Raw genomic sequence first — 26,689 nt, forward strand, 5'->3', positions numbered from 1 at the left:
GAAGTAGATAGTGAATTTTCCTTTACAGTATGGTGCTCAGGAGTTCAAGAAGCGTTTGCACAATGCTCTTAGGAGCATGGTGGGATTGCTGGGGTGTCCTGTGCAGGGCCAGGACTTGGACTCAATGATCCTTGTGGGTCCCTTCCAACACAGGATATTCTATAATTCCATGAAAATACATAAAAAATAAGTGTGAAATAATAAAATATCATTAAAATATAATATTAATATTTCTTTATTTGCAGAAGAGCAAAGTGATGTAAAAAGCTACTTTTTATTTCAGGATGACCTAACTAGGACATTAAGGCCAGGATTTCCAAAGATTCATTGGTTTGACCTTCCTAAAAACTTTTGCTCTTTCCCAAAAGCACACTGTAATTTCTTTGACCTCAATTAAAAAATTCTGTACTGCAGAATTCAAAGTCTTTAGCGACTTTGTATAGAGTAAGTACGTACTGTGTGTTATTAAATGCATTTTAATTAAAAGACTAATTTTATAAAAAAGACACTCAAACCAAATGTATTCAGGGCTGAGAATTTTACTTTTGCACAGGCCTATGCAAACCAAAAGATATGAGTCAATAAATAGCAGTATTTAATGAGATTTTGGTAACTAAATCAACTTCAGACAAGTTAGCGTTCAAGGCTTATGCAAACAGGTGCAATTGAAGTGGCTTGAATAGATTTGATTATTGACATTTCTTGGGAGGCTGAAGGAGACTGAGATAAAGCTTTTTGAAAGGCTGCACATAAGGGGCAGTTGCCAGTGTGTTTCCCCACAGAATTTTAAGATGTTTTACCTCCTGGGAAAATTTAGATTTGAAATGTTATAAATTTGCCATTATTGCACTTACCAATGTTGTCATATTTGCAGCATGAAATCTCCTAATTTACTGCACATTAGCTTGAGCTATTTTGCACATATACAATTAGAAATTATTAAATAGGGTTCAGTTAAACAATTTTCCCCTGAAAAGCTAAAGTGGAATTTTATTTCAATAAACAAAACCATTAGGAAGCCATCTGTTTAAAAAAGTTCAAGGACTTGGAATCTAACATTTGTGTCTGCGTTACCTGGTATTGCATTGTTGACTCTTGTATTCGTAATTATGTGAAATCCACACGCAGGATGGAAAAATATGGGGGTTTATATAGTAACTCTAATAAATGTTTGTGATTATTTGTTTGCTGCTATAAATTTTCAGAACATCAATCAGCTGGTCTCCTAACTCGCATTTCCCTAAAGAACTGTAATGTTCACAGTTTCCATCACTTTCCTAACCTATAATTATTTTTCATAAGTTAAGTGGAGAAATAATGTCATACACATGGCAAACTGTTAAAGACCTCATGTTTTGTTACTTTTTACTTAGCCATTTCCCATTTGGGACTTTACTTTGGATGGTATATAAAGCCAATAAGCAGGTGGAAATTGGGTCATAGGAATCTTTCTGGTGCCAAAAAAGAACTTAATGGAAATTGTTAAACGTAGCTGTATTTTGTAAAGGAGCTTTACTGTTCTCATCTGAATTTGGCATAATGTGCTTTATTATGTATGTTTGAAACAATTGTAAATTAGTGCTTAATCCAGTGGTTCTCATCAGCCTCTGTCAACAGCAATCACATTTCGTACAGATATATGTTCACTGGAAATAGGAAGTCTTTTATTTGAAATGTTGCAGCTTTACTTTTACATTTTATGTTATTTAAATTTCAATATTCTTAATTTAGACAAGAGCCGAAGCTGTAAAATTTATCTACTGAAAGCTGTTTATTAGCTTAATGCTTATTTTAAAAATTATTAAATAAAACCAGGTTTTTGAGTAGGACTGACAATCAAATGGGTAATATTTAATGCTGCATGGAAGTCTTACATTTCCTCCTATATTCATACTTGAATAATTGTCCTTAAAGATTGATTGTTTTGGAAGTCAGTACAGAGCAACTGCTGTGGCACTGTTGCTGTGTGCTTTTGGTATACAAAAGTGGTAATTCAGTGGATAATCTCAGATGTTGACTTTGACATCCTGAAGTGAAGGGCTATTTTCTACATGGGCATGGAGTTCTAAAAGATATCTGAACTTCATATTTCACTCAGCTTTGCTTTTCCATGTTCTTCTCCCTTGAGATTCAAGCCTCCAATTCAAATGTTTCCTCTAGTAGATACTCATAAAGAGAAAATAAATTAGAATGTGTTCTGTACTATTTAGAGTACTAGTTACAGGTCTTAGGTATTTGAATTATATAATTCTTTATTTGTAATTGAATGGGTTTTACATTCAATTACATAATCCTTTTTTCTTTCAAAAAAGATTTCATTCATATAAAGATTTTATAGAGCATATCCTATCCTACACTGAAATAAGTGCATTCCTTTATATAGCTGAAATAATAAATCAGGTTTATATCTGCAAGAAAAAAAATTGAAATGCCATAGAGGGAATATTTCTGGAGAAGTGTTGTACTAAGCAAGATTTTGCAGGATTTGCCATACAGTTGAAAGATCCGTTTGCTTTTGAAAGTTTGGACAGATAAGCAATTTTTTTTGAGGACATGCACATCTTCTATTAAATTTGAAATGCTTCTCAAAAGAAAATGCAAACATTTCATAATCTCTGTATCAGAATTTGTGGCAATGCAAATTCATAATGTATGTTAATGCTTCCTTCATTAGCTTTGATGTCTAATTTTGCAAAACATTAAGTTTTCTATGAGCTAAGTGACATAAATTTTACCATACTTTAATTTTTTTCTGAGTAATAAACCCAAAACAAGCTAGAATGCTCAGAAGTGACTTACACCGAACTCTGTCAGATTTATTGATATAAAATATTTCAGGGATTGTTTGTCACAGTTTGTCAGACTGAGGTAACAGACAGTTTGTTAGGACTGAGTTAAATCTGTATGTGGAATTTTAACATGTGAGTCACAGTGAGATCTTCAATAACAAATGTTTTGACTAGGTGTCCCAGGTGGAAAAAAAACCAGCCACTTAGATGTCACTGAAGAACACTTCTATAGTTCTCTCTTGACCTCACTTCTTTATTAATGTTTTATTGTTTCCTGTATGGAGAGAAAAAACCCAACCAACATTCACACAGCTTCTTTTATGGTCATGATTCACCACTATGGCAATCGAGCAAACCTTGGAAGAACACTGTGTGGGCTTTGCCAGTGCTTTGAAGTGCAGGCGGCCAGAGTTGTTTGGACATGGTTTGACTTGAATATTGTGCTAATGTGTGATTTCCAAAGTTCTTGCCTGTGGTTCTCCACCCAGAAAAAAAGAAGACAATCACAATGCATCCTCATACTTTTTTCCTATGAACAAATAAGAAATACATAATAATGAAGAGGCATTGAAAACACTAAAAATGCAAACTGCTATCTTAAAAATAAATTATGAGTAAAGAAGCCAAGGACAAAATTAGTTACCTATAATGTCAACAAAACTACTCTGAATGTTGTCCTGACCCTATTTTTGGTATATTTGCAAATTGCTTGAAATTCCAGTTTAGTAGCTTGGGTGTAATTTTACAATATAGGGAAGAATATAGATTTCATTGGGAACAAGTACGTGTCTCAGGTAGGAAATCTTCCCCTGGCATTTGGCTAAAACAATAGGAAGAATAGACAAGTAACAGCACAAATTTTGTAATAAATATTTAATGAAGAGCATCTCTGTAGTGAAGAGCCATTTGTAGGTATGAATGTATGGAAGGTTTCCTGAAATAATCATAATTATGTTAACTTTTATTGAAAGTGAAACTTTGACAACTGACCTGCAAATTTCAACTGATGCAGTAGTGAGAAAAAACAGGCTTGCCACAGGCTTCATAATGTCCAGTCAGCTGCAAATGGACAGGATTGCTTTGTTTCCATCCTTTCTCTTGAAGCCCATATACCTTTAAGCTTTGTTTGATGTAAGTGGAAAGCAGATTTCTCTCTGGTTCACTTTCCAGTCAGATTATTTGTCTTCTGTTCCATGGTAAATGTGAGACTGGCAGCTTGCACTTGTGCCCCAGCCCTAAGGATGAGAACCGACAGCTGTGTTGCTACATTCTCTGAAAGATTAAGCACAGCTTTTCCTTTTGCCCCCCTTTTATGCACTCAGAGTTTATAGTTCACCTCTTAGAATGATGTGATAGTTGAGGGAGACAAGCACAGGTGTAAAATTTTCATAAAGTCAATGATTCTTTGTATTAGCTGGCATCTATCATACAGCTGAGAAAACACTGGATATACTGTCTCTGCTTCCCTTCCTTGGTTCTAATGTTGTTTTGGGCATAGTCTGTGCACTCTGTGCCATCCACTTCTGTACATAACTTTGCTGAATTATGTTGCATGCATGTCTGTGTCACAGTTCCAAAGCCAATTTCCTTCTCATTTGGCTGGCCCTCAGTTAGCAAAGCACACCTCACTGTTCCTTCTCCATGCACAAGTTTTCTTTCTTTCTGTGATTCACAGCATTTCTCAAATGCTTTAGCTTTTAAGGGTTGTGGCTGTAGATCTTCCTTTCAAATTTGGGGAAAATGAAAATCTGTAGCTTAAGACCCTGGCTTGCAGGAAGAGTTTGGGTAAATTTGTGGCCATCTGGCTCAGACACTCCACTGTCCTTTTATGTTCCCTCTTAGCAAGGAGCTGCTAGGGTGGGACATTTTCCACAGCCCCATGTCTGAGACATGGATGACTCAGCCCTGACAGCATATGGCTGATTTCACATCCTCTGAGATATTTAATGATACAGCAGTTTCATAACCACAACCACGATTCCTGCTTTGCACACAGATAGATTTCCCACGTTGGCGCAGATGCTTTTTCAAAGGTAGTTTCTTAACAGTTCTGAGTATTTTGCCTACAAGCTGTACTGGTGGCATTCTCTATTTCATATAATACTTATTCACCTCACTGCTTCTTATGAGCAGAGTATGTAAGAGGTGTTAGAGTGGAATAAAATACGAAAAGTGAGCATTATCACACCACATAACTTCTAAGTAGAAAGGTGATTTTCAAAGCCAGCAGCTGGTTTATATAAATCTTAAGATATAACCAATACTTCTTTAAGCAAAAGAATCTTAGACTGATTATGAATCAGAAACATGAGAAAAACTAATAGACACATAGAAGGCTAGAAGCTTGGAAGCATAATTTCAGCTTCAGAAGTTGTGGCTTCAAAAGCCACATCTTTTTTTTTTCCCCTGCTGTTGTTTCAAATAGCATTATCCGTTATTTTTGACTTGCACACAGTAAACATCCTGACAGGAATGGTCATCTTGATCTCAGCTTCATATTCCTACCTCGCTGTTCTACCAGTTCAGGGAAGTGAACTGGCAGAAAATAATTCCCTTTTTTGTAAGGATAATACCTTGCTTGCTTCACTCCTTGAGCTTACTTAAAAAGATGAGCAGGGTCTTTCTGATCAGCATCATGTCAGGAAATGCTGGTTTGGGGGGAGGAAATATGAATGTTGGACCAGAGACAAGGAAAGCCCCTAATGTTAGTGCCTAAGGAATTGCATTGTATTGGCTCTGTGATCCCCACTTTCTCTGTCATGTTGAGCATTTTCAAATTAAATTGCTTTACTTAGATTTTCCCAGATTATTGGACATATGAACTTATTAGTTAAAACTCATTCTGTTAAAAACTCTTTTGAAATTGAAAGAGCACTGAGAAGGAAGAATTATTAAGAGGCAATTTTAAGTGTTCTAATTTTGTATCAGTGTACATTATATTATATCTGCTTGTATCTTGTTACGTTAAATATATTTTTTTGCACATGAAGAATATAATTGAAAGAAATTTTAAACTTCAGATTCTGCAGAATTAATGTTTTTGCACTCAATCCAAAGGTCTACAAATTCTAAATGAGTACTCCTAGAAGTTATGCTGCTCTACCCAACATAAACACATGATAGTCTGGGATGTACTTTGGGTAACTATGAATACAATAGCAATCCTTAAAACAAACAAATGCACAAAATCCAAAGAAAAAACTTGGAAAATCAACATGGTGAACTTCAAAAATTTTTAAAGTAAGCTAGGGATGTGTGTTCTGTACTGTCCTTATTGAAAAACAAAGGTTTGGCAACTTTATTCTTTGAAATACTGGAATGACCCAAAGGCTTGGAATTGAGATTTGATGTTGGCAGGAAATTGACTTGCCTTTTGAGCATGTGCTTTTAGTTATTTCAGTGAAAAATCTACATATTTAACCAAGTTTTAACCCTTTTGGGCATAACTCCTAGTATGATCTCTGCCTGCTAGAATTAAACAGTGAAATCTTTGATAATTTTATTCCAGATTATTTCCATAAACTCTCTCCACATGAAGCATGTGCATACGAGCTCCACTGAGCTGTTGGATACACTCTGTCCCCTCACAGGTCTCAGTGTGACTGCACTGCAGATATTCTGGAATAATGAACTGAGAAATCTTGAACTGCTGTAGAAGGTAATTCAGCTGAACCCAACTGGCTCAGGAAGGCAGTTCCATTTACTGAGGCTTGAGGATGATAAAACGTTAGTAAAAGGGGTGACTTATACCAGCTGTCTCTGAGGTGTTTAACCACAGCTGGAGAACCCAGGTAGGTGAATTTCTTGGTTCCAGAATTCATCTGTCAGCTCTGCAGCTCAGCTGTCCCATTCCAGGGCTGCAGAACCAAAGGAATGTTGGCTTTGTGGTCAATGCAGGTCATGGGTCTGTGTGTTAAAATTTAACAAATAGCAGCTTTATTTCACTTGCTCAGCACTGGACTGTAGAGTTCCCCCTCAATTTTTATCCTGAGGAATTAGCATAAAAGGTTACAAACCTAAATTTTGGATGTGGCTAGCATGAAAAAAGTAGTGTGTGAAAGGTTGGCCTTATTTGATGTTACCAGCAGTTAATGGTTACAAAGTGTTTGCAGTTACTCAACCTTTTCACCTGCTGCTAAGAGAGTTAAGAGACATGACAGTTAAATCTGATTTTAATGGTTTAAAGGATGTGTTCTGTCCAAGGAATTCTGCAAAACTACTGAATTGCAAAAGTTCTGAACTCGATTTGTCAGTTAGAGATTTTTCTTTACAGAATCAACTTTGTGTATGAACCACCTTTCATGAGTTACTGTATGTATAAATGAATTATTTTCAATGTTTTAGCATTAATTCTGCTCTCTGTAATTACTGTCACTCCTTGTAGTAGTTATTAAAAAAGTATGGAGAGTAATGATTTTAATTTTACAGAAGTAAAATTAAATTACTTGTAAGTAATTTCGGATTTATTTAAGAATCCAGATGCTTGAAAAAAAGTATTTTTTTTAAGAAATAATTCACTAGAAACATCAGTTTAATGTCTTTCTCAAGCCTTTATCATCTTTAATTAAGATTTTTGTTGACTAATTTTTTATGATTAGTCTGTTTAAATATTGGGTTCTTGACAGCATTATGACTAAGCAGTGTAGATGTTTATGTCTTAAGCTGAGAGCAGAAAGAATTCATCATTCATACAAAACTGTGCAGTGAAATAGATCTCGAAACAAAATTCCAATCATCTCATAAGCAGACAGAAGTGCATATGTAAAGCTACAAGTGGAGCTTGCAAAAGGGAATCAAAAAATCACCTCTCACTTGGTGCTGTCTCCAGTGTCTGTCAAAAATTAATGCAAATGATTGTTAGAAATACTGAGTACAAAATCTTTGTTTAACTTCCAGATTGCACACAAATGAACATTTATGTCAAGTGCCACAAAGGAGAGAATAAGTCCCTAAAAATCACTTCCCTTTAACTCCAGGTACTTGTTATTTTATGCTTTCATTTTTATTGACATAAACATAATATTTAGAATTAAATAATCTACATGTAAACAATTCTTTTATGTTGATTATCTTTTTCTTCTGAGCCAATTGAATCTTTGCAAAGCTTGTGCAGGGATTCTAGAATGCTCTTCAATATTAAGCTTGTCTGCCAAGAACACTCTCCAGTTGTGCTAAAAAGCTTCTCAGTTCCTGACAGTCTTTGAAAAATCCTATTTTTCTTGTAACTCAAAATATTTTGGATAACTTGTTTTCTGATGTCAGTGCCAAAATTAAACTCCAGTGAGTTTGCTGCATCCTTTGTATCTTATCTATTAGATCCACCCTTTTTTTTAAAACATCTTTTCAGTAATACTGCATTTCCTGAAAACAACAAGATGATTTATAATTTTAAAATATTAAATTACTATTACATAATGTTACTTCAAAAGAAGTTAACAATTTGTCTCTTATATCAGTTGATCTGTATGGGCAATCTATTAGAAAATTATAACTAAAAAGACAGAAAATGAAGTGGTGTTTTTGCTTTTGCTTTTCTTTTTAAACATTCCAGTTAGTGAGTAATTATTCCATGGTCTCCCTAGTCCACAATATAAGTATTCAAATAGTTTGATATATATTCCAATAAGAAACTAAGCAGGTTTTTTTTGTATGTAAACGGTAGTTTATGGTAGTGAGGAGGACAGTTGTATTTTAAATATGAAAAAAATATAAAGCAGAACGTATCCATCTAGTGCAAAAAGAAATACATAGACAATCCCTTGCATTGCTGCCAAAAGCTTAACTGTTAAATGAATAAAAATAGTGTAAGTGTTGAATTCCATTCCTTATGTTTTCCTTTGGAGAATGGGATGTTTTCTTTTTTGCATGAGTTGCAATGAAAGTGCATGAATTAAAAAAACAAAAAACAAAACACACCCCCCCCAAAAAAAAACATCTAAAAAGAACCCCCAAAAACAATTGCAATTTTTTTCATAGAGGAACTTCTGGCTCATGGAGACCAAAGTCTGAGCTTTGATTGGAAAGGTTAGATTTTAACCAGCTGAATTTCATTGAAAACTTGGAGAATGGGAGGAATTGCAGTTACAATATAATTTATCTTGATAACCAGAGCGAGACTCACCACATTCCCATAGTGCAAATATTTGTTTGACTAGGTTTTCTGGTTCTTTTTTTGCCTACTCTGAGTCCTTGACAGTTTTTCTGTGTGGCTTTCTAATGTGGATTTCTTCTGGGCTTTTTCTAGAGATGTATTGAAGAACATGAGAGAAGCACAAAGATTTTATTTTTCATGTTTTATTACCAGCTCCTCATTACCTTTATGTGCTGTATTATAAATGCACACACTGTGAGATAATACAAATAAAGGCACAGCACATAACAGAGGTGCATAAAAAGTTTCAGAAAGCAGAGGTTCTAACTGAGGGGCATTATTCTGTACATGTGATTTGGGACTATGGAAAAAGAATTAGAAGTCATGTTTAAAACTTCTGAAATTACTCAGGATTTTGTGGAGTGTTTAATTCAGATGTCTAAAAGCTAGTTAAAGGATTTTGCAATGATATGTAATTTTAGGTATGTAATTCAGTGATCAGTTGTACAGAAGAATATATCTTCTATGTCTAAATAGATTAAAATTCATAATGGTTATATTTTAATTTCATAAGCCTTTCAGATAGTGAGAAACAACAAAAATTGAGTGAATATGTGTGGTTTTGAATTAATTTTTAAGATATGAAAATGAATCTTTGGACAGCTGTGGTATGTCAGGGACTTGAGTGGATAAAGGAGAAATAAGCCAACAGCAACTGAATATTTGTGGGGATTTAAAATATTATATAAATAACATGTGCCATCTTTGAAGCAATGTTACAGGGTACATCAGAGATATTCAGGACAGATCTGTGCAGTCATTGGTGTTCTTTTCCACACTGCTGTAATCCATGGCCATGAGAGTGTCCCTGAGTGTCCTCCATGAGTGCCATCTCCTCTTGAGGAGCAGCCATCCCAGGAAAGTGCCGTGGAAAGGCCACCTCTGTCCCCTAGGTCAGAACCGCTGCTGGCACACATTCTGGGGCACCTGGCTGGATTTTTCTGACTGTATCCACCCTAAAGTACCAGAATGTGCCTCTTAAATCCAGTGTACTCCCAAGAGACAAGATCCTGTTATAAATTCTCACTAGTAGAGAAAAAATGCTGTGCTAGGATCACAGTGCTTTTCCCCAAGCTTCTCAGGAAATACTTTGTACTTATTTCAGCACTGACAGGCCAACAATCAGATTATACAAATTTGTTTTACCAAGAAGCTAGGCAGGAAAGGTGGTCAGTGTCACAAATTATCTTCTTATCAGATTCAGGTTTGCTATCCCACTTACCTGTTCCAAACTCTACACTGACAAATTCCATTTTAGCAGTCTGGAATTTGTCCCCTTTACTTCTGAAGCCAGATGAGAGGGAGATGTCTGTACATTTCCAGTTATCACAGAAATATTTTACAGAAATCTTTATAATTCTTTTATAATTTCCATTCTATTGAATCCCTTCTTTTAGGAAATTTTATGAATTTGTTTTGAGGGAGTGGGAGGGAATTAAAAAAAAAAATTCTACTCATAAAATTGTATCAAATGTAATCATCATCATCATCAATAAATACTAGAATGGAGTAGAGAGGCATTAACAATAACATATTGAAAAACTAATATTAAAATTATATGAGTCCTACTAATTATTTACAGTCAGCTTGATGTTATCAGAGATTCTCAATACAGAAATTGTAGCAGGAGTTTATATTTGCAGGGCACATGTAGTACTTACCATCTTATATATTCCTTACCAGAAAATTCCCAGATATAATGATGAACCAAAAGGGGGAAAAAAAGAAAAGACAAATGTGCTTTTGTTTGGGATTTTTTTTGCTCTAGGTTTTGAGGGTTTTTTTTAATGAAAAGGTGGAACTTTCCTTTTAAAAAGATGAAAAGTACAATAATAATTGTAAAATAGCTGACTTGTTGAGGCAAACACATTGAAGTCATTCAGAAAAATAACTGCATGACATCATGGGAGAAAGATAGAACCAAAAAAGGATAAGTTTTGCAGGCCAAATAGTCTATTCATTCCCAAAGAATTTGTCCTACTCACACAAGAATTGGGAGAAAGAAAAAAAGAAATAAAACCTTCACCCTTGGAAGCTCACAAAACAGAAATATGTTGTCCCAGATAGAAAAGGTCAAAAAAGTTAAAAAAAAAAATTAAAACAAAGCCATGACTCTAATCAGGAATTCTTACTGTGAAATACTGACTTCCTGCTTAAAAAAAAGTAGTTCAAATTACTCACAGTAGTCCAAAGACCTTCTGGAGTAATTGTGAATCACTATAAGCTTTTATTATCTTACATTTTCAGCAAACTAGTATTTGCATATTAAAGGATCATTTTGACTCCTTTTTCTATCTCAATCTCTCAGAGCAGCAGGAAGAGTTTTACACCTTTATGAATTTAGCAAGGTGATTCCCAGGTACTTGCTTGGCACTAGGAAATGTCAGAAACATGAGCTGCTCCACAAGCTCATCTGTGCCCTGTAGCTTATCCTGTTCTTAGGCAAATAATTGTGTTGTCTATACCAACCCACATAGTTCAGGAGGAAATGAGGCATTTGGGCTCAGAAGGCTTCCAGGACTGAAGTACTACATAATCTTAGGTTTTATACCCCTTGACATATCCAGGCTACTTTGAAATAAATGCTGTGCTAAATACCATGAGGTAACTCTTGCTCTTCTGCCACAGGCTATTTATCTGCCCTGTTTCTTCACCTGTCCTATTTTGTGGCTTTCTGTACTTCAAGGGCATCTGTCTGCGAACGGGTACCTGCTCCCTGCCTCTTTGTCTCCTCTACCTTGTCTAATGATGGCCAGTTGCCATTACTGCTCCTTCCTTCCTGTTTGCAATTTTCACATCATGTAGTTCAATCCATTATCCTAATAGAAATCTTATTTGTCCTTGAATGTGTGCAATATGCTTAAAAATTAGTAGATTATCAAATTAACATATAAAAGTCCTTGAAATTGATGTTTCTGAGGATGTTGTTAAGCTCATGCACTGTGTTAGTCACAGCATTCTCCTTTAATTAAACAGAGTGAAGGAGCTGCTCTTATTGAGAGGAAAATAGAACAGAAAGAAAAGTGTCAGAAGTTTACAAAAGCAGGGAGGTAATATCAAGAGGGAAGTCTGTGTTGTCTGAAAGCTGAAAAGGAACTTGTTTAAATGGATACAGCTGGACGAGGTTAGGATAGTTGGGTACCTTTTAGTGTGCATACATAAGTAATCAGAATTATTTTCTTAAATTGTACTGGGGCTACTGTCAGAAGCCTTCAGAAGGTACTGCATCTTAAAATAGTGCTATTGTCATGCAGGCATGTAATTTTCAGAAATAACACCTAAGGCTTCAGAGATATATTGGTGCTTAAAAGCAGATTTGCTGGCTTCCTGGCATATAGACTTCGATAAGATTTATTGATAAAATAATGACATAGAATATTTGAGATACTCTTAGCTTTGTCATTTAAAGCCAAATAGCAGTAGCCCTAAAGAGCCAAAGCACTAGAAAGGAAGTGCTATTCTTAGAGGAACTTAGATAATGGAAATTGCTCTTTAAGACCATGCAGAGTTTGAAGGCAGCAGTCCAAAACAGACTAAGAATGTGGCTGTAAAGATGGGCAGTGCCATTTGAATGTTTTACAGTATTAATATGAGATTTCTAAACTTCTGGGCACAAGCTTTGCACTGTGAAAACATGGTATTAGTGTTACCAATAATTTTGGCTGCATTTATTTATATGCATGTGTGGGTTTAAAATCACAGTTGTACTGTGGCACGTATTTATCTTAGGTATTTCCTATGTATTGTCCTAATGAAAAAGTTTAAATGTTAAGGTTAAAGAACATTTCTCACTTGTGAAGAATGTGAGTCTAATCTTCTCAGCAATGTTTTTGATAAGTCAAAATGCATCCTTTATGTGACTTTTGGAGGGAGGTGAAACGACATTACCCTACACACAATCAGATGAAAGCTGCATTTAGCTGCAAATTTAAAGAGTTAGTTTAAAATAATTTTTTGCTACTGTTATGCTTACAAAAAAATTTCCATAGTAGCAATGTTGTTGATGTGAAAGTCTTCAGTGCTGCATGATGTGCTACACTATACAAATTAGCCGACTACCTGTAGGCTTAAATTTGGTTTGCAGCTGTCTGTAGTTCTGCAGGATTGCTTCTAGGGAATCACCAATTAAAAAAAAAAAAAAAAAAAACACACCAAAAACCAGCATTAAATTCAGAGCTATGAGTTGTGTGTATTCAAGCATCCATTTCTGATGGACCAGTTCCCAGGTAATTTCTGAGCTGATTGTTCTCATCCCTGTATCAACTCAGAGATTAAGTTTGTATCTCTTCTGTAACGATGTTCTCACTCCACCTTTTTAAATATTGACTATTGAATCTCAGTTAGTTACTCTGGAGTTCCTGAAGAGTCAGTTCCCAGGGAATGGCCACTGGTTTTTTCCTGTAAAGAAGCAGTTACTTCTGGAAGGCAGCTTTTCTGCTTTCCATCTTTCCCCAGACAGTGCAGATTTAGATGAACAATTTTATTGGCATATCTACAAAAAATCAGTTCCCCCAAATCATGATAGTAATGGTCCTGCTTCTTCTGCCTTTTTTTCTTACAATGATAGAAAGCACTGAGAAAGTCTTCCAATTAGTATTTTATGCTGGCAGAGTCCTCTTTAGAAAGCCTGTGCGAAATATGCATACGTGGTAGGAACTAAAAAAGAAAAGACCTTTTCTTTTGCACTGTCCAGAAAGAATTTCTCATCCTTGTTTCACTCTAAATTCTCTCTAAAATGTAATTGAACATGCCTGCAGATTTACTTAGTAAATTGTCATCTAAATTCATTGAGCAAAGTGTTTACTTGTAATAGTCCAGAAATCTTTATAAATGTAATAGTTAATCCCTTACAATTCAGGCCCAACAAAAATGTATGCCAGTATTACTTTCTCATAATTGAAGGCTATTCATCTTTCTAAATGGATGAAATGCATTTTTCATATTTATCAGGAAATCTAGGGAGAAAAACACAGCCTTCTATCTGAAACTTTAGTAAGAATACGGGAGTTGTAGGTGGGACATAAAAAAAAGAGTCATGACAATTTTTTTTTCACATAGGTACAAAGATTACAAAGGTAATCAAGGTCTATATTAAAGAATAGCTTTCAAAAACTTATGGTTCAGATTATTTCAATTGCCAGCACTTGAGAGCCTATTTCCCAAAATGAGAAAATGATACATGGAGAATAAATAGAAGAACATTCAGTGTTTCATTTTTTGGCATTATTAGTGCATTTTAGATGGCATGTAAAACTCAGAGCACAGCATTGGGATTTGGATCAAATTATATGTTTAATTTCTTCCAACAGAGAGAAATTAAAACAAATCTTGTGTGAGCTGGTTTGAGTTCAGCATTTTGCAATCAGTGCAGTTAAGTAAGCAACTGAACTAACCTACACACTTTGTGTCAAATCATTTCTTATAAACTAATGCATTTGAGTACACAAAAAGCACTTACTGTTATATTCCAAATGGTGCATGTAGTGATACATAAAATAAACATCCAAAGAGAAAAAACACTTTAGTTTTTATAGTTTGTAGATTGATGTTAAAAACAAATCCCAAACTCCTTACAAATTAATTTTATCCCATAAGACCAGTAAAACAATGGCAAGTATGCAATCTGCCTCACAAAAAGATGATTTAATGTCTTCATGGCTCTAGAAGAGCTTGGTGTGGCCTTCAATCTCAAAGACAATTTCACCTTTTGCAGAGCTTGACTGAATTATAAAAAGATGTCATAAATAAAAAGATCAAGGTGTTATTTCTTTTATTTCTTAAAGCCATGTGCAGCTGTAATGGTTTTGCTTCTGTACATTGGAATAGAAAGAAGAGTTTTCACATGACAATATTATTGCAAAGGATTTTAGGCATGAACTGATTGTGGATTTTTAAACTATTTTGAAGATTAGCAATATTAAAAACATATTTTAACAATAACACCATTATTAATGTATTTGTTAACAAGGTGGAAGATTTAAAAATGGTTATAGTAGGATAACATGAAATTGAATTTTGTGGGGGATGGTCAAAAAGGAGGGAGACAGCAGAACACGAAGCTGCTACAGCATTATCCTGTTGAAGTTGTAAAGGGTAGTCAGGCATGTTAAAGATAATATAAGATTAAGAAGAAAAATGGAGAAATGAACCCATTTTAAATGCACTTGATCAAATTAGATGTCTTTTACTATTGCAGACTACAATAGGTGAATTTTTTTTACAGGTGAATTTTCCTGTAACTTAACTGCAAATACTACTTTTATTCAACTTTAAATTGTTTGTCTTTCACTAAGTATATAAATAAAAAAATGTAGAATAAACTAAGAAAAATAATTTGCTGTCATCCAGAATATAAGCAGGAAGTGAGTAACAGGATGGATTTGTGAACAACAAACCAAGTTAATCAAGTTTGATTTCCCTCTATGACAGGGTAGCAGCTCTTGTGAATGAGGGATAGGCAGTTGTGTATTTTCATTTTAATAACCCTTTTGAAAAATGTCTCAACGTTCTCAAACCATTTAGGGCAATGCAACCTAGGTACATACATTGGCAACATTAAGGGCTATATGCCTGATTTCATTTCCCTCTCCAAATTCTGTAATTAAGAACCTTGTGCAGGTTGTGAGATGTCACATCTCACACAAGAGGCTTTGTGCTGCTAATGTCACCTCTGTAAAGACGGTGCCTTCTCACACGTATCCCTGTGAGTGTGCAGTGAGCCCTGCTGGCAGGGCAGGCACCAAAACAGAGACACAAATGGAGGGTGAGAGTGCTGTAAGAACAGCTCCCAGAAGCTGAGCTCTGCCTGCTAGCCAGCTTTATTAGCTCTCCTGATGGCAACTGGAATGGCTGCTGGAAACCCAATATTTACAGAATGTGGTCTCCTTTGAACAGGTGCAATATAACTGTGCATCCATCTTCTGACCTTTCTTGCAGCAAGTCAAAATACATACATACGTTTTTGTGTTACTCTTGCTGTATATTTAGTAGTGGTTGAAAAGTACTCATAATGTTATCAGCTGTGGAAACCTCTTGCTTCTTGGTCCATAGCAAGTGGAACTGCTCAGCAGTGAAAATGTGAAGAGATGTATTTGGAATCAATGCTGGCAGCTTGAGAAATAACAATAATGAATCAGCACCAACAGCTAACTGTTAATTCTCCGCTAAACTGTCCAAAGCTTGGCTTAAAAGTACAAGAATTAATTAGCTGATGTCAGGATTAGAAGCAATGAGCAATGGACCACTTTGGCATATTCATGTCCACTGAAGTCAGTGGATAATGCTGATATCAGTAAGAGAGAGCAGGACTGATGCAAACCAGGAAAGTAAGTGACCTGGCTCTGCTTCTGACTTTTGTTTTGGAGGTAGATTAGTAGCAGAGTTTTCTGTCTGGTGAATGACTCTGATCTGTTACTCCTCAACTAAACAAGCCAACACAGAATTACAACAAAGCAACTCTCCTGTAAATGAAGCAGAGTGTGGGTGCCAGCTGGGCCAGCTCTTGCTCCAGAGTGAGCCTGTCAGCCTGCACGTTTGGACAGTTGTTATCGCTGTATGTGGGGAGGAGGATTGGGGAACTGTTTTGCAAGCCAGGGCTTTCTGACACTTTTATTAGGTGATCCAGATATTTCTTGATCCAATAAAGATGTGATCCTGTGCAATCTGCTCTAGGTGGACCTGCTTCAGCAGAGGGATTGGACTGCACAATCTCCAGGGGTCCCTTCCAATCCCAGCTGTTCAGTGTTTCTGTGTGACAAACGTATGAGAGGGCCATTGTCCTGCCTAGCACAGCCAGCCACAGAGCAAAGAATGACTCAGCTAAGAAAAGGCAACGTTCATTAACTCATCAGGTGTAAAAGTACGAGGAATGCAGAAAAGCTGTGCAAAGTACAATAAAGCTTTACCAGGAGATCCCAGAGGACCATAGTAGAGATAAAGAGAATATAGTCAGCCTTTACAAAATCTTGGTTTACCGGCATTGGGCTGACCAAGATAAAATGTGCAACAGAAGTATACTGGCATGATCTGGTTTATTGACATATTTGTATACCTTGACCAGCACAAGTAATAGCAATAACTTAAATATTAAAAATCCTAGCAAGAAATTGCTACAAGACACTGCAATTAATAAGCCACATTTTAAAATGTTGATAAAACAGCAGAAGTCAGCAAGACTTCTGTTTTTGCAGGATATTAAAGGATAGCTAATAAAACTTTTTGCCCTGCACATGAGTATTTTGAACGATGCAAATTACAGTTCTGTGCTTCCCTCCAAAGGTCTGTAGGCAATAAGATTTCTCTTTCCAAATGTTACTTTTTTCTTTAAAGAATGTGTGTACATGATTAAACCAAGCTTGCTCTTCTACCTCATTTTTTAGAGAAGAACCATCTTTCTATTGGTGTATTATAGGAAAGAAGCTCCCTCCCCCTTCACAGAAGATGGCACAACTCAGAAGAAGTTGTTTCAGAACATACTCAGTTTAATTACAGGATCAGTGAACACAGCAACATTTTCTTGGCAACAGGTAGAAAAGCTGGCAGTTACTCATTTTCTCTGGAGCAGTTTCTTGGCATTACTTTGCTGCATTAGAAACTTGGATTTCATTTCTCACTTTGTTTTTCTGTTCCCCTGCTTCATCTCCTCTTTATCAGTTTTCTCCTTGTGGTACATAAAAATAACGTGCTGCATTCTTTCTTATGAAGAAGAAATTAACTCATTTGCTTTTAAATCATAAGCAGTAATGAAATGTGGTAGGAATCCTATGCATTTACATATGCTTTATCTGATAATAAATAAGGTAGATAAATGAAGATCATGAAGAAGAGATAAATGTTGAATGTTAAACTGATGCAATTGCCATTGTTGAACTTATATATTAAAATATATTACATGCATAAGAAAAAAAATCAGGTTTATAATGTAAATCTAGTGGTATATCAAGCAAGAGAAAACCCTTAGGGTAGAAAGAGAACAGCCACCAGCAGTTCTTGTGACTTATGATAGACTTCAATTGCTGTAGCCTTACTGCCCCACTGCCCCATGAAGTTCATATCTATTGATCACTGGATATATTAAGTTGAATTTAATACTTGGAAGTAGATATCATATATTAGAAGCAGTATTTTTCAGAGAAAATCTATTGTTCTCCTTCCCTTGCCCCTTTGAGAGACTAAACAAATCCAATAAGAGAAGTAACTGCTGGCTGAAAAGAAAGATGGTGTAAAAACCCTGTGTATCTTTACTTTTCTGTACTTTAATATAGTCATGCACAGAGAATATGAAGAACTAATCAACAATCTGCACTGGATCAATGATGGAGCTCTCTGGGCAAAGATGAGCCACAAAGAATGACACACTTAATAGTAACTGATAGAAGTTTTAGTAAATATTTTGTATATTTGTCTTGCATTCAAAACCATCTTGCTTTTTGCTATATACTTACCTTTATTTTTTTTCATTGTTGCTTTTAATGCTATCTGAAAATAGTTTTATTAATAATTTTCTCTTCATAAATAGAAATATTTTTGCTCAGATGCATCATTATTTTTGTGCTTGTACACCATATGGAAGATAGATTCTTCTTAGGAGCATGCCATGCCTGTACTCTGGCCTTATAATTTTAGTTCATTGTTGTAACTCTACACAAGCTCATTTCATCCAAAGGAAAAAAACCAGCATTGGAAATGTTTCTTTTCTGTTGTCCTTTCTGATTCCTTAATGCCATTGTAGAACAGTAATTGAATGTGGCTCCCGTTACTGATCTGCACCATGTACATTGTCACGTCTCAAAACAGTTTCTGGTTCTTCAGTTTCTAGGACTGAAAGGAGTACCAAGATAAGGTAATTTTTTCAATTTTTCTTTTTCTTAGTAAGTAATTTTGCCCCAGTGCCAAAGTAAAATATTTATATTCCTTTTTTGAAGTCTGCAAATCAGAAAGTAGGGCAGTACTTTATTAGGTTAAGATGTTATGATGTGTTTTGTTGCAAGTATAGCTTTAGAGTTGGAGTTTTTTTCATATGAATTTTGAAACAGTTTCAGCAGATTTGTACCCTACCATAAAAAAAAAAAACCCAAAATATTTTCAGAAGTAGTGAGGAACAGGACAAAAAGAGTTAATAATGAAAGAGTACAGCTTCTGCAGAACTTTAAACTTCTCCTCTAAACACTCAGCACAGTGGTAGCCTAACATTTTAATTTAAATGTTTGCATGATGCTATGAAGTGTTTATAAGATTTTGCAGTGTTTTTCACTAAGTCTGGAAAAAATACAGTAATTTTTTTAGCAGCTCTTGGTGGCTTGAGCTTATCCCTAACAAATAATGGGGTTTTAAGACAGGAATGGCATAGATCTCTACCCACAGATGCTAGATTTTCTGCCTGATTTCTGTATACTGTATTCTGTCAGGAAAACAGTTACTAGAACTAGAGAATGTTTCTTTTTCTGCAGAGACACCTTCGTTCTGGAGCAAGATTCTGTTTATCTGTTTACAGACATAGCAAACATTAAATTCAGTACCCTGTGTCTTCAAATAGTTTATTGAATCAGGCTGGTATTACTTAGAGTAATTTCCTGAACCTGGGTGCTAAATTATGCAAGTCCTTGGAAGCAAGACTCATGTTCAGCTACTCACTTGTTCAAGTGTGTCACTGAATTATGCCTCAAAAAAGGGCTATACTGAACATTTATAATATTTTTGTGCATTTTTAAAATCTGCAAATATCTACATGCAGTATCTGAATTTGATTTCAAAGGATTTGTCTGGAAAACATAAACTGGAATGTTATTCCACTGGTTTTAGTTCTTTTTCAGAATGTATTTGAGTGCTTAAAGAACTTTCTATTTAATGCTACTTTTAGTAGTACTCTTCTCAAATTTCAGTACTCTTCTCAAATATTCTTTCTTTGGAAAGAATATTAAAGATGGATTTGCTCTTTTAATCTTGTTTCTTCTTTTACTCTTCACTGCATTCTTACACTACAGTTTATAGAATGATAAATATGAGAGTAACGCCTGCTGATTTTGACTCACTTTGGATGATAAATATGAGAGTAACCACTAATGATTTTGAGTCATTTCTGATTTCCTTTCAGGGCTTTCTCCTTTTATTTTCAGGCTTAATCACTGCTGTTGTAAAAATATTTGCTGTCTTCATAGAAGTTCCCAAAGGATTTTTGACTATGACTTGGATGTGTCCTATTATTCATACCTATATAATTGATCCACCTATACTTGTTGTTAATTAACTGCCAGTTAAGTACAAATCTTCTTATTTTTTCCAAAATATAAAATACACTTTTTTCCTATCATGCTGTGCCACACTTAAAATAGTGTCTGAGGAATTTATCCAGTCTTTATTAAGATATGTTAATCCTGGTAAAAGATAAAAAAAATTATTTTTGGTAGCTATACGTAATAGGCTTTTAATTGATCTACTTTTACTAGACTTAATATCTGAATTTAGTGCAAGAATATAAATGTTTCCTGAGGTGCCCAGGATTGTTAGGTTTCCAGATTGAAAGTACTTAGAAGTCCAGAGTTATTTCAGCAATTTTCTGTACTCTGAATCTAGAGCAAATGTTCTGTTTCCACTTTAAAATGTTAAGAAATAGTTTCTTTTTCTTTTAAAAGTCTTTATCTTATTTATTTCTAACAGAATACTTAATTAATTACATGGTATTTACTATGACTTCTCAATAGTGTCTCTAAGTAATTTATTTCCAGAGTAGAGGCTTACTATTAGTCAGGTTATTTTACAATTTCCTGATAATTAATATGAGAAAAAAACTTTCTGAAATAAAATTGTGGTCATGTATAGTTTACTTTTGACCCATTCTATTGTAGAAAGCAAGCAAATTTGTTTCCAAATTTTCACATAGCTAATTTTCAGTTTGATTTCTATTTTTCATAATCCTTTTCATATGTTGTTTTCTTTTAACTGAGTTGTATTATTGCCATTTACAATATCAACCCAAATAACAGTAAGGGATAGAGGACACAAAGGAAAAGTAAGAATAAACAACTTACAGTCTTAATAATTCTTAATTAGCTGCTACTTTGGATCCTTGAAACATGGTGATAATTAATGTGGAAAGCTCTGGAAGCCTTCGTAAGCTAGCTTGATCATCTGAAGAATGCCGGTACTTATTAGGGAAAGTTCATGATTCATACGCAAGGATTAAGCCAGGAGAATCTTGTGACCTAAGCAGCCTGGCTCTCCAGTGGTAAAAATGGGATTTTCTTATCTTACAGAAAATTATAATTGTAACAGACAGCGGGGATGGGAGCAGACAGGACACGTTTGCTTTAGGAGTGAGCAACACGCCGGCTGTAGGAAATCGCTGTTTTGGCACATTGCTGGTACCATGACAGAAATACAAAGTTAAACTGCAGCACACAAAGTGTTCCACAGGGATGAATCAGAACATTCCTGAGAAATTGTAGTGATGAGAATTGTAACATGAAATATGAGGGGGTTTTATGTTCAACATCTGAGTTATCCTTAAGAAATTTTTTAGTAATTTTCCTGATTGCTCTTCCATGGGATCTAAGCACTTAAACCCAAACACATGAACATTTATCACAGTGTGGTAGGTGGACAATTCTAGATTTAAGATTTGGAGGCATGACATGAAATCTAATTCTTCTTCTAATAGTAAATATCGACTTGACAGAGTCAGTCAGCTTCAATACTTCAATTTCCACAACTGAGTTAATAATTAAACTTTTGATATGTATGTTTAGAGCCTTGGGAAAAAAAGGCCTTTGAAATATGAACAATAAGGGATGCACAGCATAAATGAGCATTACAAACCATCTCACTGAGAAAGTCACATAAACACACTATCCTTTTGCAGAGCTCATTGACATAAACAAACTTGGTTATATTTAGAAGCCTTGCCACCTCTATTCTTCTCTCCTTTTTTTAGTTCTCTCACTGCATTTGACAAATTGAAGGGGAAAATGGAAGTACAAAATCTGTAACCTAAATCATCACTTTTTAACTGGAATCTGCAGTCACAAGCATGAGAAAAGTAAAACACATATTGCTTTCTTTTCTTTTTAAAAATGGATTAATATCAGCAGGCAAAAATGCAATCATTGTATGTGACTGATGGTCCTCTTGGCTTCTTTTAAAACCATGCTGGCAAATTCCTTAGCCTTCCCAATGCTGAGATTTCTGGTAGCCATTTGAGGGTTTCAGTGGTAGCTTTTGTGGGAACTACAGGGGTGGGGTCACAGCAAACTCCTTTCTGTGCAGTTGTGTATTGTACAAAGCAGTTACAAGGAATGATGAAGTAAGGGACATACAAAACAGGCCACTCACTTTAATGTCAGGGGTTGGTTTGAGTTCTGTGGAGGAAATACATTTAAAGCTTCATGCAAAGAGATGATTTGTAGGGAAAATTTCCCATTGTTACCCTGTGCTTAGTCACAACATCTCACATTTACGTGTATTCATGCTTTCCTTTGTCATCCTGTTAAGTTGTGGTTGAAATAAAAAAGTCATACAATGAAAACTATAATATATAGCAGTACATACAGCAAGTTCCATTACTACTATAAATTATATCTTTGGTACTATTAGCTAGAGATGTTTCATTTACTAGCATCTATTCATAATATCAGTGTTATGTGCGAGAAGGTGTCTGCCACAGACAAAAGTGGGCTCTAGAAGTTTTGTGAGGATTATATAGTCTTTCAAAAACCTGTACAGTTTTTCTGGGAAAAGTATTTCATTCATATTTTATTCTCATTCCGAAGTTATACTCATTATGAATATCTAAATATACAGAATATACATAATCCTGACACTTGCACAGACATGAATCACCTCACTTTTCAACACAGCTTTAAATAACACAATAGAATATTTTACCTGTAAGAAAAGAATACAGAAAATGAGGTTTATGACAAAATTTAGATTTTTAAAGTATTCCCATAAGCATTTTAAAACAATAACAAAATATACTTTTATTTATTTTCTGTTGAGTAGAAAGAATAAAAATTCCTCAGTTCTACGTAGCATTGTATCCAGGCAGTCCTGTTCCTCTGTGGAGTTCCATCACTGAATTATGTTCAATGAAGTTTACAGGGCTCCTTGCAGAAGCACAGTTTGCACAGGGAAGAATAACACATTTATATATCATGAATAAAAACTACTTCTACAATGTTATACAGGTTTAGGATTTAGGTTTTGGAGCCAAAGCCACCACTATCCTTACTGTCTGCTTCTTAATGTATATTGCCACTATCCATAACTCAAAATTATAAAGGATTTCTTCATAATAGGAAAAGGGCTGAACAATTCACTTTTACAAATACCTGGAAAATAGAGATTATGGTAAAAACAATGCTGCATTTTGCTGAGTTTTACCTTGCAGTATTTATTTTGACAACCTTTAAAACTTTGATTTAAGTAAGTGAAACTCAGTCTTTATCAACATTTTAGGTATGCGGTGTATGGACTCTGTAAATTCCACCAGTGCCCTTAAATTCCACAGAGTGGGGTTCCCTACAGAGTGCTCTGCAGCAGGCTTGTATCAGAGAACAGCTATTTGCTAAATCTTTTCTAAATATATGTAACTTGGGCATTTTTGTTAGCAACAGTTGATTTGAACAATCTCATTGTAATGTGTCTTAATTAGGAGAAAACTCATTTTTCCCAACTGTAAGTCATTTTAGATATCAAACCAATCCAGGCTTTCAAAGCTCTGACATTAAGCTGAAATGCATTTTTCAAATGGAGCAGATTTCATTACTAAATCAAACCTTCCCACAAACAGAACAGATAGCAGGAACACTAATAACACATCCATAAGTCTTTCATTGAAAGCTGACATTGATACAACAATGAGAATAAAAAGTCATGTTTTTATTTAAAAAGACTTTTATTTTCAGAGTATAAATATTTTTGCAGTGAAATTTTAGTCAATTATCTCAGAAAACTGTTGTTAAGCTGATTTTCTTGTAAAAGTGAGAGAGATTTCTGCATTATTTATAGACTCCTACACATGATAAATGATGTCAGTTCTGTCTTTTTATTAGCATGTCTTTCCTACAGTATTTATGACATTAGAGGATTAATAGTATTGGCTGCAGTCAAGTCAAGTGCAGAGAATACCATGAAGGCTTCTCCTATGTATTTTAACTAAACTATTGCATTTTAGGACAGACTCTTAGGCTAACAACTGAGTTTGCCTTTTCCTGTAAATCCTTAGAAGATTTTCTATTGCAATTTGTCCATGCTGGTAAAGACTTGAGGAATTCTGATGGAATTGTGTATGTGTACTTCTTTGTTTTGGTGAATAAGAGGTTATCACAATTAATTCAAACTAGTGAAGATTTTGCCAGAAAACTTCATTCCAAGAATTGAAAGATCTTACAGTGAACTATAACCATGTTGTTTTCTATCACTAACCACTCATGTTTAATGTAGGTCATTGTTTGAAAATGAAACATTATTCATTCTAGTCAAGCAGTTGCTTATGGATAAACCTTATGCTACAGGTAAAAATCCATTCTACAATAGGGAGTAAGAGTTACATTAATAATGGGTGTGTATGAAGAGTGTAAATATTTAGTGAAAATGTACAGTTGTATAAATGAAACATATTTGTTGTGCAAAGTGTGAAATAACACCTACAAGCAATACTTCTGAATGTAAGTTTTAAGGACAAAATGATGATTTCTGGATTATGCTACTCATTTGACAGTGTTCTGCAGCTCAAAGCAAGTACCTGAGATGTGTCTCTGGGATTACATCACAACAGCTCTTTATTTGGTCCAACTACTGGAATAATGCAAAAATAATTTTCCAGTTATCAGGCAACATGCTTTTTTTATATGAAAGTCAAGCAATCTCCTTCCTGCCTGAGGTCACAGCCCGGCCCAGGCAGTGTTTGGTGTGAAGAGATGTACAGATCCACAGCCATGGGACACTGCCCTCACACACAAATTTCTCATTGCAGTGGCAACTCCCGCTGCAGCAAAGGAGCCTGTTTAAATGCGGAATTAGGCATAGGATTTTTGGTAAATTTGTTGTGTCCTCTCCTCCTAAACCAACAGGAGTATTCCAGAGGAATGAGTACAAAGAAATTGCCAGTAGTAATATCTAAAAAGTCATCATCCTTATTTATTCAGTGTGTTAATCCAGCTATCAGAAGTCTGCGTTCCAGAGAGAACCTCCTCTGGGACAGGCACCAGCCATTTTTATCAACCAGCATTTCCAGTCTCCAATGTTTAATCACTCTGCATTTAATAGGAGAGGAACCCTTCCTGTTCAGTACAGTTGTACGAATTGGGATTTTAGTTTTATGAATATAGCAAAGACGTTTCACTTTGGTAAATAATTAGGCATTAAAAGGTTAGCATGGATAATTCCTTCCCTTTTGCACTGGTTTCACATACTTCAGACTTACTAATTCTCCAGATTCTGCAAGAGTCATGGCCAAAATCTCTCAAGTTTCATGTTATTGCCTGTCACCAGTACTATTTCGTGTATTGAAATTAAACCAAAATCAGCTTAGGCACACTGAATATGTTAAAGGGAATTTGGCCTGGGTTTCCAGTTGATTTAAAAGCAAAACAGCCTATTCAAATCAAGACTCTTTTCATAGATTGAGATTTGGTTTTTAATTCAAACTGATCTATGTGACACTTGTAATTTATAAAAGTGATTTTTAGGGTGAAATACAGAAATAGGGACTCAGAATAAAGTGTTCTGTCAAAAGAACATTTTGCTGCAAAATGTTAGAGGTAAAATGGTCTCACAAATCATTTAAAGGCATGCTTAACTTATGGTTGTGCAGATCAGTTTCTGATTTCAAAGCCTTGTAGAGATGTCAGGTAATAGAGACACCTGTTTTTGCTGGGTGTTTTTTTATGACTCGTACCACAGGGATTTTTACAACACAATGTTTAGTGTATACTTTTATACTGTAGAAAGTTTTACCAATATGATAATAATGACATGAAAAATCTTACTGCCAGTAATTTTATGAAGACAATTACTGACTGTTTTGGCATTTAGACTTTGTCTTTGATCATATTACTTCCTGTGAGTTAAATGTCTAGTTGCTTTATTTTTATATGTGATATTAGCCTTGTGTAGTTCAATTTAGAATGTGTTTATAGGTGCAAATTATTTCTGCATGGTAAATGCATTATGTTTTCTATATTCATGCTCAATTTTATTTTGTCATTTAGAGTATCTGTAGGTTGCAGGAATAAATTTATGCAGTTTATAAAGTGGTGTCATATATAGAATAGGCAGCCACAATTAGACAATATTAGAATACTCCTTTTTTTCAGGATTTCTTCTGATCTTGTATGTGGGAAAAATAATGTGCTGACTTTTAATTTTTTTTATCCTCTAAGGAACATAGTGACTTTAAGGATAATTAATCCCTTCTTACTTTGGGTGTGTAAAATCTAGGGTCCATGATGAACAAGAGGACTATTTATCAGTGAAGAATAATGGTACTGTCAAAGAGTTATTCATCCTCTGATGAATAAGCCTCTAAGGTAGGTAGGACTCAAAGAGGAATTTGCTGAGTTTTAAAAGATTCTACTCTGAATCTGGATTTACCTACAAAACCAGACACCGTCTTTAGGGGGGTTAAGCTGTTAAGTCACCCTACAAACATTAAAATGTGGGTTTTATAGAAAAGAGGTATTTCCTTGGCATCTCCTAAAGCAAAGCATAAGTGTGTATATATAGCTATATATAACTAAGCAGGTACTGGTTA

The 26,689-nt window shown here is 35.0% G+C and overlaps 1 long non-coding RNA gene across 1 annotated transcript; it reads right to left on the reverse strand.

Moving 5' to 3' along the window:
• Positions 1-2,731: 2,731 nt before the first annotated feature.
• On the reverse strand, positions 2,732-26,178 carry LOC128795999 (uncharacterized). Its single transcript, XR_008433693.1, has 3 exons — positions 20,967-26,178; positions 3,780-4,024; positions 2,732-3,318 (listed from the first exon to the last, which is right to left on the reverse strand). It is a non-coding gene; the product is annotated as an uncharacterized LOC128795999 (long non-coding RNA).
• Between the last annotated feature and the right edge of the window lie 511 nt (positions 26,179-26,689).

Source organism: Vidua chalybeata, chromosome 16 (genome assembly GCF_026979565.1).
Source record: "Vidua chalybeata isolate OUT-0048 chromosome 16, bVidCha1 merged haplotype, whole genome shotgun sequence".
NCBI classification, from domain to species: Eukaryota; Metazoa; Chordata; class Aves; order Passeriformes; family Viduidae; genus Vidua; species Vidua chalybeata.